Source organism: Miscanthus floridulus, chromosome 1, assembly GCF_019320115.1.
Source record: "Miscanthus floridulus cultivar M001 chromosome 1, ASM1932011v1, whole genome shotgun sequence".
NCBI classification, from domain to species: domain Eukaryota; kingdom Viridiplantae; phylum Streptophyta; class Magnoliopsida; order Poales; family Poaceae; genus Miscanthus; species Miscanthus floridulus.
Window position 1 is genome coordinate 171,555,373 of NC_089580.1, and position 16,878 is coordinate 171,572,250.

The following is a 16,878-nucleotide window of genomic DNA, read 5'->3' on the forward strand; positions in this document are numbered from 1 at the left end:
GGCTGGCTTACCACATTATGATTCCGTGGCTTATTATAAGTTGCGTCCGTTTCCTATAGGGGAAACGAATCAAAATATCCCCTGGTAGGCTGAAAAACCGAAGAAGCATTATGGCAGGCAGGGGACGGAGGCCGGCTGTTTCAAGGCACCAGCTAGGCTCCATGAATGCAGTTGTAGAGCCAGAGCCCGTAAACGCGCCATGGCCCATGGGGTTGGGATCGGATCCAAAATTCCACATCCAGCATACGGTTCCGCACACGCTCATGGCTCTCACGTGCTGCATCTGCAGTACCACCACTTGTGTAGTGCTAATTTGGCGTAGTAAGGCTGTGTTTTACCAAAAGTTTTCTAAAAAATACTATAGTACTCATCATATCGAAATTTACGATACGTGTATGGAGCATTAAATATAGACAAAAAAACTAATTGCACAGTTTAGTTGGAAATCGCGAGACGAACGTTTTGAGCCTAATTCGTCCATGATTGAACACTAATTGCCAAATAAAAACGAAAAGTGCTACCGTAGCAAAATTCCCAAATTTTCCCAAAAATTTTTTCAAAAAGTACTACAATAACCATCACACCAAATCTTGCGATACGTGTATGGAGCATTAAATGTAGACGAAAAAAACTAATTGCACAGTTTGGTTGAAAATCGCGAGACGAACGTTTTGAACCTAATTAGTCCATAATTGAACATTAATTGCCAAATAAAAATGAAAATGCTACAATAGCCAAATTCTTAAATTTCGCGAACTAAATACAGCCTAACATGTGTATCCAGCCGCAAGGCAACGGTTACTGCAAAGAGCAAGCTAACGTGAGTACCGGTAGCAGGACGGTTCTCCCACTACTGCACCACCGTAGGACGGTTGCTAGGACTGTTGATGGGGAATTGAAAGCCACGGAGCACGGAGATGTTGGGCGAACAACGGAAGGACGTACAAGAACTGGAACGAATGATTCTGATCCGTTTGCAGTAGTACGGCAGTGCCGTCCGTTGGTGGCGAAACCGGCGCCGGGAGCGGCCGTGCGCGGGCGGCAGAGGTGGACCAGCCGAGACGAGAGGGAGGCCAGGACAGGGGGCCGCTGGAAGGGGGTGGGAGTTGATTGCGCGGCCGCGGCGCAGCGCGCCCCCACCCGGCACCGAACCGACACCGCTTTCGGCGGCCACTTCGCCTTTGATGAACGGATTCCTCCCACTCCCAGGCTCCCAGCGCGTCTGTGTGGTTTTCTAATCCTTCCGTTCGTAACGGCCGGTCTGCCGCGCCTCCCACTTCGGGCCGTCCGCACGCCACCCAGGCCGCCGCGGATCGTCCAACGGCCGGTGGGGGCGGGAACTTGGGACCCCGGTCTCTTTAGCCAGCTTTGGGATATCAGCCAACAGGCTGTGTCACATCGGATCGTCTCCGAAAGCCGCAGTGAGGAGAAAAGAGGTGGCAATGTGGCATTGCAGGATGGAGATCAAGGATTTGCTTGAAGCAAACACGGGATAGTAGGGACGCGGCCAGAATGCGAACAGAGGTCAAGAGACGTGTGTTGTCCGGGGTTTGTCACGAACCAGACAGCACTGCAGCTGCCAGCTGGGAGCATCGGGGTGCACTGAAATGCAAAGAGGATCAAGTCTGCTGCCTTTCTTTATTTTGTCTTCATCTCTATAGCTTATATATACTTCACATTGTGCAGCGCCAAACATATAAGTTCATCTCCTAAGAAAAAATATATAAGTTTATGAGTGTTGTACAAGAAAGGTCATGGTTTATTGCTACTCGTTCATTCTAAATTATAAGATATTTTAATTGTTAGAGATTACTTCTAATATGTTTCTAGACCTATTATATACCTAAGTGTATGGTAAAAGCTATATATATCTAGAAAAGTAAAAAAAAAAATCTTATAATTTAGAGCGAATGAGTACTATATAATCTTTTTTCATCAAGGATGTCTTTATGACGTGTCATATTCAATAAGCTCATTCATCTTTACTGTTGAGCATTTACATCACATCATAAGACATTTCTCCACCACGGCTATCATTGCTTGCTCAACCTAGTGTGTGGACTAAGTACCTGTTCATCTTACATGAAACATATTAGTCCAGTTAAAATTGATACTTAATTATCAAAACCAAACCGAGACCTTCACTAGTTTATACAGTTTCAAAATATAAAATTGGCACTCACATCGTTGAGGCTTATTGAGTAGGGGCTAGAAGAAGATCTATATGAGATCTCTTCATTTTGCTCTATTTTCTCTTCTAATTCTATATGCAAACTCTTGCCTGTGGAGTCTCTCATTTTCTATGCTCGAACTCCTTGCTGCCCTCCATTGCTCCTGTGTGCTGGTAGCTATTCGATCTATCAGAACCGAAGAACTTAACACAAAATTTCAAGTACCTGACCAATCAGTCTGGGCAGCTCCAGCGTCGTGGTCGAACCAATATGTGACAAAAGCCAACCAAAAATTGAGTTCGATTGCTGCAGCGTCGTGGTCGAACCAACGTCTGACAAAACTCGCTTTTGCATGTCCTTCTTTACTGCTCTCGGTGTGACGAAGGCAAGTCGATCCGGTGACTAAAATTAAATTAGGTGGTGTGTCAGAAGGATATTGTATGGGTATTCGAATATTAATAAAAAGATAAATTATATAATCCGTCAATACTTTATGAGATAAATTTTTAAACCTAATTAATCCTGCATTAACACATGTTTACTGTAGCACCACGCTGTCAAATTATGGACTAATTAGGCTTTAAAGATTCATCTCGCAAATTAGTCGTAAACTATGCAATTAGTTTTATAATTAGTCTATATTTAATACTCCATGCATGTGTCAAACATTCGATGGGACAGCGACTAAAATTTAGGAGGGACAACAAAACATCACCTATATCTCCTATAACTAAAAAGAATAAAGTGTGGACACTTTTTATGCAATATTCTAACGTGGACCCATAGTCCTGCCTGCTGTGTTCCCGCAACCCTCGTTCCTACACCCATCCCTTATAACAAAATTCTTCCTTCTAAATTAGTCATGCACAATTATAGCCATACAATTTGTTAAATGAGGACTATATATACGAACGATTGATTATAGACCAATCTTCATTCTTTTTTTTTTGAAGAAAGAAAGAATATCCAGGATTACGTGAAACCGAGCAACCAGACCACCTTCCATGCACGTCACCACAATGGTGCATGCAAACTGGAATCGTGCATGTGCAATCAAGAAGGAAGCCATGCAACCAATCAAGAAGGAATCTGCCATCGTCAAAGACCACACCAACCACAAGGGGCGTGTTAGCATGGCTCATCAATCTCTTCTCTCATCACGTCTAAAAATACTAAAAATTGGACATCGGGTCGTTGGTCTGCCTACGTGCGATCCCATGCTCGTTATCCCACCCGGCGTCGTCGCTCCCACAATGGCCCACACGGCGCTTCTTCTCTAAAAATGTCACTCCACGCGAGAATCACGTGATCACGTCTCATCATATGCCACTAATAGATGAAAACCTACAGCCAAACGGCGTCCATCAGTCGTAAGCGCTTGTGAAAAAATATCAAATTGCCTGGTCGAATAGGAAGGACGGGAAACAGACGTCCATCTGGACGTAATTAACGCTCGTGAAAAAAAATCTCACGTCTCTAGTCGGCCAAATAGGAAGGGAAGAAACGGACGTCCATCCAGCGTAATTAAGGCTTGCGAAAAAATATGTCACTTCTCTTTCATAAAATCACATTACATGCAAGCCCGGATTTTCATATCCTCTCCTCCTTCTCTCTTTCCTTGCAGCGACAACCGCACAAAAGAGAGGCAGACGAGATCAGACGCCATATCCTGCTTCCCCACCCCACCACGAACCATCGTCGCTCTGGCCGTCATCGATCATCGAGCAAGCCGCCGTTCAGCTCGTCCCGCCCGTGGAAGAAAGGAAAGGAAAAAGCGTCCAGCGGCCAACCGAACAGCTAGCGTGCGGCTCCGCCAGGCCCTCCCCATCGGCTCGCCGTCATTAAAGGATCAGTACGTTTCCACCAGCGTCTTCCACCGTTGTTGCCCTCTTGGTAGGACAAAATCCACTGTCCTCGTCAGTTTGACAGTTTGGCCGCCGCACCCATCAATCTCAGTAGTACTAGGCGTAACCGCGCATAACCCCACCTACCGTATCATCACCCAGGTATATATGTCTCCAAAACTTTCGTGGCCAATCGTCACTCGGTTAGTATCCAGGTTGATTCTCCAGCTTTCAAGTGCAATTCCTGTTTGGACGTTCCCTATAGTATTCAGGCTGTTTCTCCCGCTTTCATTTTTTAGGCCTCCATTTAGGTTCTATGTCATCCAACTAAACAAGCCAATTAGGAGCAAGTACCGCAATATAAATTTATATTTTTGTTTTATAATAATTAATGTTACTTTAGCTTTAAACAATAATTGTTTATATACAGGGCCATACTTTCATAAACAGGATAGTTGCAGGTGACATATTAAGATCGAGTTTTGTCCTAGCAGTTTGCAATAAGATTGTTTTGATTTCTTCAAAAAATAAGATTATTTCGATTTTATGCTAAAACTTTAATTATATTTTAATTATTCACGCATCATGAAGACAGATTTATAAAAAACAAGCGTTCTGAACATCTCTTAAATTACATTTTAATTGTTCATGCATCATGCTTATGTCGACCCTGTGCATGCTGGAGCTTTGGCCAGCATATGGTAGGGCAGTAGCTATAGGAATTAATATGCTCTATTTAATTATTCTTTGCAATATTATTTGCTTGATCATAAGGCATAAGTGCAGGAGAGCATAACAGTTCTGTTTTAGTTCAGTAGTTGAGTCATCTTGCGAATAGAAGTACAGTGTAATTTATTTATGATTCAAATTCTATGTTTTTGGAGCTTCCTAGAATTTTCGTTCTGATCCACGTATAGTTTTTGTGTTGCAGAGGTTGTACTACTGGGAGCAAGAATGTCGCAATAGCTGGTATTCTTGCTGCCGTGGAATGCCAGATCTAGAGCCTAGAGCAGAGTGGAGGCCTCCGCGCCTCATCGATGTCCGGTCAAGGCTATCCATGCAGAATGAGCTGTACTTTGATCAGCTTCATAGCAAATGGTGATTTTGATTAGTTAATACCTTCTTATCAGATATATTTTAATCTACCTAGGCAGTGGGAAAATAACAAAGGACACAGAAATACCTCCATATTTTAAGTTTTCCTTTTGCATAATACTATATAAAACTTGACTGTGAACAGGGGCCATGGCAGCTTAGGAAGCCGTCTGCAGGGATCATCTCCTATTCCGTGAGAGTGTTAATTAGAAAGAGATGCTTCTTGTTTGACTATACTCTCTATCCCTTCTTCTATATACAACACCGAGTTCTGAAATCTGAATTACATTGAAATTTTGCTCGCCTCCTGTAACTACTTGTGTTCTAGAAATAGTGAGTAGCTTTGCTGTAATTTCATGATCTGTGACTTTTTAAGTATGATAATCCCATTATAGTATGCTAGAATTATAGTCTGTTCGTTACAAGTCTTTTATATTGAATTAAATAATTGCCTACATCTCATTGAGTTACTAATGGAACAATGTTTCAAAGTAACAAAGACATACTAAATTGGATCATAATTCAATACTAGGGGCATATGGTTGAAGGCATGTTATATTATTATCTAAAATATGAATAAGGGTGACCTTGGTATACCAGTCTTGTATGAAGCAAACTGATAATTCATAGAGATGGTTAATTTTAAAAGGTTGAGGAATCAATTAATCTTGTTATAATGATATGAGCTTTTATGTGTGTATGCACAAATATACAGTACTATAAATGCATACCTCGATGATTGCAAACCATCGATGAGAGTTTTAGCCATGCACAAGATTCAATTTGTAATATTGAACATCATGCTCGCATTATCGTTTTTTAACAATACAACACATTCATGCTTAAATTATTAGGACATTATTTATCCTATTGCAATGCATGGAAATGTCTATACAGTAGAGTTGGTGAGCCTACGACGCCGCACTCTCCGTGAGAGTGTTAATTTTACAGACTTTGCTTTTTGGATTAAATATTACTTTAACGTTAGTATTTAATTTCACAGTACTGTTATCTTATCGTGCGATCCATGTGTTTTTAGTACAAAAGTTATGTTAATTTCCTGAAATTTGCTTTTTGGATTATAAATGTCATTTTAACGTCGGTATTTAATTTTACAGTATTATTATCTTATGGTGTGATCTATATATTTTTAGTATAAAAGTTTAGGTGTCCCATAGCAACGCACGAGCACGTTAATTGCTCTCGGTACCACGCGTCTGCAACAGCCGTGTCGACACAGAATTTCGTACCATGCTGAGGACACACGTAGCAAGTCGGAAGGGTCCGCTCGATGGAGCAGATCCGCCTAGCTTCAGCGCAGGGGTGGTCGATCCTGTGCAATCCTCCTGAGACGTGCCAGTCAATTTAACCCTGCAATTGAGAAAGAGAGAAAGTTCATCAGTAATTAAGGGCGGAACTTGCCGGTGTTACCAGACAGTCATGAATGTACGGCTGTGAGAGTCAATATGAAAGGGAATCGGCTAAATAGCCGATTCCAGTATATTCATGAGAATAAGTCAGTTAGAGCTCATGGGGTCGGGTGAAGAGAATTGGTTATCATTTAGGATAAACATCATTTAAACAAATATTAATCAATGGTAATAAGATATCAATGATGATCGGTCCATGCTGAGTCAATGATTATGAGTAACCGAACTCCTTTTTATATAAAGAAACAATTCAACTTTACTTAATTATTTAATAAAGATAAATCTAATGAACATGTTAGATCTCATCTATCGCCATGACTAGTGGGGCATGAGGCAGAATCATGCAGGTCGTAGAAACAACAATAGACTCGATGACCCTAACCCATTACTAATATCAGTGGGACATGAGGCAGAATCATGTAGGCCGTAATACAATAACAAGATCATGGGGCTAACACATCTTTCAACTTATCTCTACTTTAATGATCTCATGATATGAACTATTCGTAAAAGCATTCGATATTGGCTAAACAGTCAATTCAGGCATAGCGCACAGTTAAGGTCATGTCTTCTAAGGAACGGGTCTATCAACCAACGATCCCCACTCCACGGTGCCAATAGTGGCGTGAGAGGTAGAATCCCACAGGCCATGATGACGAGCCATGAAACGATTCTCGCTAACCAAAAGATCTACTCAAGATCGAACATGCCTTAACCGCACGCTATGCACAATTAAGATTGACGCAAAACAGCCGATAAAAACATAACTCATCGCTTAAGATGTAGATTAGATTAGTTCTAGATTAGCAAACGATGAGTTAAACAAGATATAAGGCCGATCTAGATCAATCTCAATTGGGTAGAGTGATATTGCTGTAATTAGATAAACAATAAAAGCAATAAGCAATATCGGTAACTTAATGAATCTACCAAAGACTGCCACTCTAAGATAGAGCCGATAACTTGACCTTGATCTAATTCAAGCAGTGGGGTGTTAGACAGAATCACACAGGCTATACTCGAATTAGGCAAGAGTCGATAACTACCTTATACCAGAGCCGCAATGGGGGTCGACCGGATCGATACAGCCATACGAATAAAGGTATAAACCATGATGGTACTTACAACAAGCAGTGGAAGTCGACCGGATCGATGCAGTCGTACTTGCCGAAGAACTCACCGAGGTCTACTCTACTCCTACTCCTAAGGGGTGGCCAAAGCCAAAAAAAGTAATTAACTTGTATTTGATTAATTGATTCTCTTTTACAATAGCAGGGTTTGGTATTTATACCCGGAGCCTAAATATGAATCCTACTCGAGCATGATTTGTTACAACCTTTGGTATAAAATAAAAACATTCCTAATTTAAGATAACTTAGACTCTAATCTTTCCCTTTTTGTAGAGTCCAACACGTTTTCGTCCTGGCATCGAGCGTAGCCTCTGTCGTTATCTGCTGGCGCTGTCCAAAGAAAGCTGATTCTTAGATTTTGCATTTGAATCAACTATTTCTGATCCGCCCGCAACTGATCCCTTGATGATACGATCCTGGAAGCTTCTGGGTCCCTGTGACTCTCCTTCCAAATTTTGGTGTAAACAAATGCCCTCCAATTTTGGGACAAAAGAAACTTTGTTCCAAAATTACCATGTCCATGCTCCCGATAGGCCCATAGCCACGGGCAAGGAATCTTGACCTAGGGTCTACTATTTGTCGTCGTCCATATCAACTCACGAGCCCATGCTTCAAAACTTTTTTAGAGTATTATTGCTTCACGGGTGTTTTGGATTCATCCTTCTAGGCCGGCTATAAAAATAGCTATCTGACCTTGGTGAGAGCAAACTCAATGATTCAGCCATGTTCCACTTCTATCTGCCTCCTTGGGTGTTTTTGATCCCGTTGGATCCTCTGTGGTTTGTCCTTTTGCTATGTAGATCTTGAGCGGTTAGGAGAATTCTTATGCATAAGGCGATTATGTCGCTCATTCTAGCATCCTATCAAGCAAGAGGGTTAGCTATTACAGTTAGGAGAATTATTGTGATATCACCTGAGTCTTCTCTCCATGCTCGCAAAGCTATCTTAGTGTTTGCAAGGGCTAAAATGTGTGGACACCTTCCCCTTGTTTACTCCACTGAATGCCCACTGGAAAAGCCATAGGCTTCTTCTCCATAGTTTTCCGATTTATCAAAAAATCGGTTGAATTTATGTTTAGGTGGGTGATTTCCTCTCTCCTTGGGTATAATGTTAGCAATGGGCCAACGTTAACTCGCCTCATGACGGACTTTGGCCTTGTTGGGGCCCGGACTCCCTTTAATCCAAAATAAACTAGATAGGCTGATCTCTGGTAAAATCTCTAAATCTTTTTCAGATCTTTTGTAATTTGAGGAAGCAATAAGTCCGAATCTGTTATTTCTTCGTTATCCGTCTCCTGAACTTCCGGAGTGCCATTCCGCTTCTGTTTCTGATTCCAACCTCATACACCTGGCAAAATCTATCTTCTCACCTTCCTGGGCTATATAAACGGGCCTCGGCAGTTGATCTAAGGATAACTCACTTTGCCTCAAATCTTTTGCACCCTTAGCATAGTTCCTGCTTTTCCGTAGGTCAGAGATCATGGGGAACAACAAGAGGTTTCCTGAGAAGGTCTTCATTGGGTCTGCATCATCGTATTAGCGCCTTCATCGTTAGGAGGGTATATTCCATAATGCCTCCACTGCCTCGGGGAACAGGGCCGACTTCGTTCGACCTTCGGGGCCTTCCTCGTCGATGGCTTGCCGCCAGCCCCCTTGCCATCAGATGAGGCGGATTGATAATGACGATCTACTTGCCTCCATTGATCGACATGGCCAGAGTCTCGCTGAGTGTTCATCCCTCGTAGCATTGGCCCTGGCCATGGTTCAATGCCGATCACCTCCTGTGGTCGATTCGGTGGAGGATAGGTTGGCCAAGGCTGAGGCCAAAATTGCGGGTGAGATACTTGTTGTAACCTCTGCTTCTTTTCAATTTTGTCTCCGGGACTCTGATCACCTCCCCTTTGAATCTTTTAGATCTATCTACCCAACTAGAGAGCCTTTGATTAGCTACGGATCATGTGGCAGGATTTGTCAATGCTAGGGGTGCCGTTCCGGTGGTTCGTTTGCATGACATCTCGAATCGTGTTAGGGAGGTTGCTCTCCATGGCATTTGTCATAGCATTGCCACGGTGTTGGCTGCCGCCCAAGCCCGTTCGGGCCAAAATCTTTAGCTTCTTCCCCATGGTTTTCCAGACGCATCATACCCTGGGGAGCAGGAGCGCTTGGTTGAGGATTTCATGAGTGCTGCCAATTCTGTAGCTTTTAATACCTTGGCCGATGACATAGTAGGCAAGGTTTTCCTCGGCCTGTAGTTTGTAATAGGTGATATTTAGCAGATAATTTTTTTTGTCTTGACACCATGCGCATTACTTTTGTTTATGCTTGCTTTTCCCCCATGGATGATACGCATTGTACTGGCTTTTACTCTTTCGAGTCTATTTTCACACCAGCAGCGATACCTTTCTGGTATCGGCCATTAGAGCTGTCAGTCGAGCGAATTGGTCGTTGAGTATTAATCCAAACATTAGGGTAATATTCCTTTAAATATTCCCTATTGATCTGCTGAATCCTTCTCCTCCTCCCAGCATCTCTAACATGTACCAGGCGCGCAATGCCTGAGCCGATAAGGTTTCCCCTGATTAGGGGACCATACCGGCTATCTTGCTTTTTGATCGTCATAAGTGTGTCTTTGAGAGCATTTCTAGATGAATTAAATACACCAGCGGCCGTCGAACTTATAGGCGTGTGTCACATAGGAACATGAACTTGAAAATATATTTTTGGGTCACTAAACTTGTTAAGTGGTGCACCGCAGGCCCATACTAGTCACGTGCACATTTTTTGCTGACGTGGCATGCTAGTATGACATATAAATGCACTAGCAGCCCTCAAACTTATAGGCGTGTGTCATATAGGTCCATAAACTTAGAAAATGCATTTCTAGGTCACTAAACTTGTTAAGTGGTGCACCGTAGACTCATACCAGCCACGTGCATATTTTTTGCTGACGTGGCATGCTAGTATGACATATAATTTTCATTTAACCCCTCACATCTATTTTTCTCATAAAAAATAGACTCCAGCGCCCACCCTGCTCACGAACACACCGAGCCGACGCAGACCATAGAGCCTTGCCTTCGTCGCGACTGCTCTGCCACCATTCCCATGCTTGCTCCACTGTGCAGGTCTCTTCCTCTAGGTCGGCGAGTAGTTTTGACATGCGGGACTGCTCCACCCCGCTCTGGCACTCAGACTAGGCGTGCGGCCCCGTGCACTGCTCCGTGGTCTGCGTCGGCTCGGTGTGTTCATGAGCAGGGTGGGCGTTGGGGTCTATTTTTATGAGAAAAATAGATGTGAGGGGTTAAATGAAAATTATATGTCATAATAGCATGCCACGTTAGCAAAAAATGTGTACGTGGCTGGTATGGGCCTACGGTGCACCACTTAACAAGTTTAGTGACCCAGAAATGCATTTTCCAAGTTCATGGACCTATGTGACACACGCCTACAAGTTCGAGGGCCGCTGGTGCATTTATATGTCATACTAGCATGCCACGTCAGCAAAAAATATGCACGTGGCTGGTATGGGCCTACAGTGCACCACTTAACAAGTTTAGTGACCTAGAAATGCATTTTTCAAGTTCATGGACCTATGTGACACATGCCTACAAGTTCGAGGGCCGCTGGTGCATTTAACTCTTTCTAGATTGGTTGGAGAAGTCAATAGCCTACGGGAGCTGATGTCATTTGACTAGAAATACCGAGAGTGACCCATGGTGCCCTAGACTCAAGATCTACATGTCATCATGGATCTTGTGTAGAACTGATCATATTCTCTGTTGTTTACTCATGCTTTCTTCTTTGGCTCAAGAGCCGATTTGATATAGCCGATCCAGGCCCTTGGTTTAACTAAGTCTGAAAACACGGCTTTTATTAAGAGAACCCTTCGATTTCCTGCCTTTCAGCTGCTCAGTGCTGTATTTCCATTGGCATTAGTGAAGTGGTGCTTTGCCTTCCATTAATTGCTGTTGCCTTTTACACATTCCAAGGCGCCTGTCCCTTCGCTTCAGGTCTTCAAATACCGGTTGGTGGTTTTGGCCTCAAATACATCCTTACTCGCAATTATTTCTTCGCTCTTCTCCGCCTGTCGAAACCCTGTAGCAGTTCTCTTTCTTCCTTTCATAGATCCAATCGTTCTTCCATGGTCGGCGAAGATAACCGAGGTAAGCGCGTGGCGGCGGAAATCCCAGAGGAGAGTATGCCAATGAACTAGCGTCTTCGACGCATGAGGTGAGATTAACATTTCTTGTTCATGATGATGAATAGTTCTAACTCACCTACAGGTTTGTTGTGAATGACAGCCTTCGTCCTCTCTCAAGGGCCGGCGAACCTTCTGATGCCGCATCTTTCATCCCGGCTTCGTCATCGGATTCCTCTGACTCCTATAATGGAGATGACACCCGGTGTTACCTTCATGAGTGGAGGATGGCCCAGAATCGTTATTCTAAGGTGACTTGGAAGAACGGCCAATTAGAGATTCACCTTGGGGTTTCTCAGGCCGTCATTCATGCAGCCGAGGACGAGGCCAGCGTTGTTCGAGCACGACTGGCTAAATCAGACGCCATGGTGGTGGGTAAGATGAATTCCATGAAGGCCTCTTACTCTGATTTTTATTACTCTTATTTTGATATTTTCTTGTTTTGTGATTGTCAGCCCTGACAGCATAGTTGGAATCTCTCCAACTCGCGGCGAACGCAGCCGTGGACGTTGTCAATGCCTAGGGTTCCTCCATCGACATTCATCTCCAAGATATCCCGGCCCATATCTAGGAGGTTGCCCTTCATGGCGTTCACCATGGCGCATCAGTGGCTCTAACTATAGCGCTAGTCCAGACTAGGCATGATCTTCATACTATGGAGGTTGGTTTCCCGATTGGTGATGGCCTTGAGGAGCACGAAGACCTGCTCAAAGAATTCATCATGGCAGCGGAGGCCATAGTGGACATCACATCCGCACGGGATGTGGTGAACAAGGTCTTTGATTAGCTTGTACTTAGGGTAACCTTAATGAACAAAGACTCCTGTTCTTTCCATGGATGCACCTTGGTACAATGCTCTTGTGTATGACTGTTTCTATCTTTTATTTTTTGCTCTATAGATGATACATATCGTATCGGCTTTTACTGTTTTTGAAGATTTTTATTTTTTGAACTAGAGGCGATACTCCTTTGTTACCGACTATTAGAGCCAAGAATGAATCGGCTATCGAATGTTGCCCGGGTGTCAGGATAACGTACCATAGAAACTTTCACATCAAAAGTTGAACGAGCAATCAACCTAGGTCAAACATCCTATTAAGTGAAACATGACTTCTTCAAATCCATTAACTCCAAATTCGCCACCTTATCTAGCATTCATACATCGGCCTAAACCTCATAACTAATACTTGTTTTCCTTTATTCCAATGGCCGATATGAAGCCGTAACCTTTTTTACTAAAATAAACTCTCAGAGCCGATCGTTTGCATCGGCTGTTGGCTTTCATTGCTGATCTTAATGAAGCCTCCTTCCCATAACTTACCAGAAAAATACTCAAAATCTCCTAATTCCCAAAAGACTGGATCGACTGTTGCGATGCTTACGGACTCATCAACACGAACCAGTTCGACATCATTTCCATGCCATTGAATCAAACACTGATGCATGGTCGACGGTATGCAACAATTTGCATGAATCCAATCACGACCAAGGAGTAAACTGTATGATCCTTTCCCATCGATGACAAAGAATGTAGTGAGCAGAGTTTTACTCCTGATTGTTAATTCGATGTTTATTGCCCTTCGAGTCTTGGATGTATTTCCTCCAAAGTCTCTAAGCATCATGTTGGTCTTAAGCAAATCTCCTAGTCCCTTGCTAAGCTTATGGAAAGTGGTGTATGGCATAAGATTGATAGAAGCACCTCCATCCACCAACATCTTGTTCAACGGCTTCCCATCAACAAAACCTTTCATATATAAAGCCTTTAAGTGCCGATGCTCAACTGGCTTATCAAATATTGCTTGCTGCACAACCGTTAACTTGGCAACCATATCTTCATACTCTGACTCGTCGAAGTCTGAATAAACTTCCTAATCTGCCAGAGCTCTGAATTCGGGTGGTAACAGAAAAGCTATTTGGATATTAGCTGATGGTTGCCTCTTATCAGCTATCTGCTTGGTACGCCATACTTGAGTTTTACCAGGTGCCTGAGCCTATTCCATCTCTCTGTTCCTTAGGCGCTGCACCCTCCTCTTTTGGCTTCTCGTTAAATCTCCTGGGCACCACTGGCCTTCCTGCCACGTGTATCTTCTTTCAGTGCCTTCCTCTTTATGATCAGCCTAGTCCTATCCAATGGCTCTTTTCCCAACCGATCATGAACACTTTCATTTTAAGCGCCGATCTATGTTGTTATGATGATATGCATCTTGAGCATGGATAGATCGGCGGTTGGTTCGAGATTGCCTATACTCCTGATATTGATTGCTATATTCTAGATAGTCATGTCTGTTAGGTAACTTCAAACCTTTATTTCAGCAATGCCTAAAGAAGGGATAATTCCAATGTAATTCAGCTTGTTCCCTTTCATACCTCTCTTCTTCTAATTGATGCTGGTATGCTTGATCTTTTAGCCAATGTTGATAATCCTTTTCCTTCTGCCACTGCCATTTATTCAATAGAATCTAAGATGTGACCCATGGCTTTAACGTCTCTGCTTTTGACGTCTTCCTCTACTCGTATCGACTCTTTTGTTCAGCACGACATCTTCTAATCTCTCTGTACTCATCATCCAATATTTGCATTTCGGGATTGACTGTCCTAGCTTCTCTCGATTTGGTCGATGTTAGGACCTTGGTTTTTCCTTTGAAAAGCCCAGCATCAACCATGTTCTGATCTCCTAAGAAAAGTTTATCATCGACTTTCATCTTCCGAGGTGTATCGAATTTGAGCTTCCCTTGCTAAATAGCTCTCTGTATATGCTGCCTAAAGATTCTGTATTCATTAGTGGAATGAAAAGTAGCGTTATGAAATTTGCAGAACTTCTTGTTCTTCAACTGATCAGGAGGCAACATGACATGACCATCGGGCAATTTGATCTGGCCCTTCTCAAGTAAGAAGTCAAAGAGCTTGTCCAATTTTGTGATATCAAAGTCATAGCTCTCCTTAACTCCTCCCCAAGGATTTGGCACCATTACTGTCTTCTTGCCCTAATTCCATTCAGATGCAGCAATCTCCTCTTCTTTATCTTCATAGCCGTCTTCAATTGAGTATGGATCATAAGCTTTGGCTACTGTGGTGCTCTTCTGAAATCGGGTATCTCTGCGCATATTTTGGAATTGGCTATTGAGCGCTGCTATCCATTGAGCCAATTGTCCCAAGTTGTCAAACTCTTGTCCTAACAACTTTTCTTTCTATATTAGCAGCATTCCTTGGACGGTTAAAGCAGCTAGTTGATCATCGGCCAAGCTCAATGAGAAACACAAATTCTTAGTCTCTCGGAATCTCTAAAGAAACTCAGTGCCCGATTCATTAGTCCTCTGTCTCATGGTTGTCAAATTGGTTATTTTCTTCTCTCTAGTCCCAGTATAAAAATATGTATGAAACTTCTTCTCTAGGTCAGCCCAATTAGCAATGGAGTTGACCGGTAGTGACAAGAACCAAGTGAAGGCTGGCCCTGACAGGGACAAGGAGAAGAAATGAACTCGATGGGCATCCTCAACTGACGCTTCGCCTAATTGTGTAAGATACCGACTGACATGTTCTATTGTGCTTGTACCGTCTTGACTAGTGAACCTGGCGAACTCTAGGAGCCTGTAATTTGCAGGAAGAGCGACCAAATCATACTATTCTTGATATAGGTGTTTGTATGAAAAAGTCATTCCTTTTGGCTTCAGACTGAACTGATTCTTCATCATCTTGGTCACCTTGAGCAGCAACTCGTCAGCCTATGGATTTGGATTTATTGGTACTTGCTGACCCATCTGTGGATTAAAATTCCACGTGCATTGATATCCTAGATTTGGTATCATGTGGAGGGTGTTATAATCCATGCTATAGTGATAGCCTTATGGAATCTCAATCTGTTAGTCCTTTGCTGGCTTGCTGCTTGAAGTCTCTAATTATAGACATAAGGATCTATATCTCTACGGATCCTTTGAATTGATGGTTCTATCTTCTGAGCCGACAACGGTATGTGGCCTGATGTGCCAAAATTGATCATCTGGTTCTAACTTTGCCTTGCCAGCTGCTGCACATGCTGTACTGACGGTCCAGGATTGTACTGTATCTGATTTGTAGCCGTATCCGGAGTTTGTCCAGATGAACCTTGAAGTGTTTGACGTCACCATTACCAGCTGGTGCTGCTTCTTGATGGCTGGTACCGACTTGATTAGTTCCTTGAGTCGATGGATTTAGAATATTATAACAAGTCAACCCAACCTGACTAACTGGAATTCCATGAATTACCTCTTTCATGGCGTTGTGAAATGCGTCAACAAAAGCTTCATTGCGGCTTGATATGGCATCACAAATAGACTTGTTTATGGCTTTTGTAAAGAAACACCTATCTTCAGCTTCGACCGTATCTGTCTGCCCATGTAGTAGAACTCTTGGTAGTGGAAATTTCTAAATAATTATGCTGTCACATGTTTTGGTGTAGGACAACAAATATTTTTTCTGAAATTCTTCCATAGCTTTGTTGATGGTATCCTTATCTTCATCAGGCAAGTCTTCATAATGTACCATAAGGATGCTGTCGTTGTTGTGAACCGCCATGATGATTGTGGTGTCCCACCGGGTGTGCCAGAAACATGTGTCGACATAGAATTTTGTCCTGTGCCGAGGACACACGTAGCAAGCCAGAAGGGTCCGCTCGATGGAGCAGATCTGCCTAGCTTCAACGTAGGGGTGGTCGATCCTGCGCAATCCTTTCGAGGCATGCCAGTCAATTTGACCCTACAATTGATGAGAAGAGAAAGTTCATCAGTAATTAAGGGCGGAACTTGCCGGTGTTACCAGACAGTCCTAAATGTACGGCTGTGAGAGCTGATATGAAAGGAAATCGGCTAAATAGCCGATTTCAGTATATTCATGAGAATAAGTCAGTTAGAGCTCATGGGGTCATGTGAAGAGAATCGGTTATCATTCAGGATAAACATCATTTAAACGAATATTAATCAATGGCAATAAGATATCAATAATGATCGGTCCATGCTGAGCCAATGATTACGGGTAA

The 16,878-nt window shown here is 42.9% G+C and overlaps 1 long non-coding RNA gene across 1 annotated transcript; it reads left to right on the plus strand.

Moving 5' to 3' along the window:
- The first annotated feature begins 3,867 nt into the window (after window positions 1-3,867).
- LOC136502154 (uncharacterized) lies at window positions 3,868-5,362 on the plus strand. Its single transcript, XR_010770436.1, has 3 exons — window positions 3,868-4,023; window positions 4,947-5,113; window positions 5,256-5,362. It is a non-coding gene; the product is annotated as an uncharacterized lncRNA (long non-coding RNA).
- Window positions 5,363-16,878: the final 11,516 nt, after the last annotated feature.